Source organism: Olea europaea, chromosome 18 (assembly GCF_002742605.1).
Source record: "Olea europaea var. sylvestris chromosome 18, O_europaea_v1, whole genome shotgun sequence".
Taxonomy (NCBI): domain Eukaryota; kingdom Viridiplantae; phylum Streptophyta; class Magnoliopsida; order Lamiales; family Oleaceae; genus Olea; species Olea europaea.
In genome coordinates this window covers 19,350,555-19,352,487 of record NC_036254.1, presented here as the reverse complement: position 1 = coordinate 19,352,487, position 1,933 = coordinate 19,350,555, and positions in this window count along the sequence as shown.

Genomic DNA, 1,933 nt, shown 5'->3' with positions numbered 1-1,933 from the left:
AGGTAAAGATACTCACACATTAAGATTCGATCAAGTGAGAGTATCTTAAAGATGAAATTTAGATTATCTAAGAGAGAATGAGATTCTCTTGCAGTGGACTCCTTCATATACACTGCAGCAAGATGGTGTATCTAAAAGGAGGAATCGTTAATTATTACATATAATGCGATTAATAACAAGCCATGCAAATTTCTCAAAATTGTTTTGAGGTAACGCATTGATTGCAGTGTGCAACACACTAAACCATGTCCCATCTAAATTGGTTAACAGAACTCCATACGAGTTATGGAAAGACAATAGTCCCAATTTATCTTATATGAAAGATTGGGGCCATGACGCTTATTTGAAGCGCCTTAAATCAGATAAGTTTGAGACTAAATCCGATAAATATATATTTGTGAGATATTCAAAGGAGACAATTGAATATAAATTCTATTATCATGAAGAAAATCTTCGTCTCACAACATATCGTCTTCTTAGAGAAAATGTTTACTCTAGGAGAGGACAATGGGAGTAAAATAGAATTTTGAAAGAGTTCAAAAGTCCACAGATATAGTTAACCAAGTAGATAAATCTGAGTTTGATCCCATATCTGATATGGGACATACTTTGGATCAGGAAGTAAAGATTCCTGAGGACATGACAGCTCTATGTGAATCTAGTAGGCTCATTCGACCTTCAAGAATGTGCGAATCATTAATCAGTGATCCAGGATAATGAACCTGCTAGTTGCAACAAAATAAAGTCAAGTGTTGACTTAAAAGAGACAGTAAGAGGCCATGAAACTCGAGATGAAACTCTACGCAAGTGAACAACGTTTGGACCTTGGTCATGCCTCCTAATGGAATAAAGCCCATAAGCTTTTGTAAATAGTTTACATAAGAAAAGGTCGATATGGATATGAATATCCATATATACAAAGTAAGGCTAGAAGCAAAGGTTAAATGTTGACCTTGGTGAAATATTTCTCCTGTAGCCTTGCTTAAGTCCATTCGGATTTTATTTGCAACAGTTGCATATCGTGATTATAGGTTAAGAGAAGTCTCTTGGAGCTAAAATCTTAGATTTGATGAAAAGTCAAAGTATTTGATTTTATCAAATTTGGAAACGAATTGTGTGTTTACAAGAAGATAGTGGGAGCATTTTTCGTATTCCTAAAACGACATCCCTATGTTTCAATCGTTGAAATAATTGTTGTTAAAGGATTTATTCATAAACGATATGGGATACGCAACTTGATCTATAGAGGTAGATCTAGAAGATTGCTTAACTCATCCCAATTTACATAGATGAAATCTTGAGAAGATTTCATATGGAGAAACTGATTTACTCTTAAGCGGTATGTTGGAAAGGTTCCAAACGTGGAGCAACCGTTGATTCAATAGTAGAAACCTAATACATGGATACTTTAAAAGTAGCAAAGAGTTGCAATATGGATCATGATGTTTATAAATGAATTTGGAGTAGTTCCTAATATTGTTGATCACATACAATAGTATTGTGATAACAATAGAGTCATTGTGAAAGCAAAGGAACTAAGGTCTCATCAATGATCCAAACATGTATTAAGGTGGTATAATCTCATCAGAGAGATAATACATAGAAATGACGTAAAGAGAAGAGCAAATTTCCACATTTAATAATATTGCAGATCTACTAAGAAAGAGTTGTCGTAGTATAAACATGATCGTCATATAGACTTATGATATTTGATACATAAGTGATTGGATCTAGTGCAAGTGGGAGTTTGTAAGTATTATGCCCTAGATCCAATCAACTTTGGACATAAATACTTTTATATATAATTAATGCAATTAAATGGTAAATCTATTATTTAATTAATAGACAATTAAATAAATAATAGAGTCCGTAGATTCAAATCTTCGTAATTTGTTAATCACAAGGAGTTGTGATTGTGAGATACAAATTACAT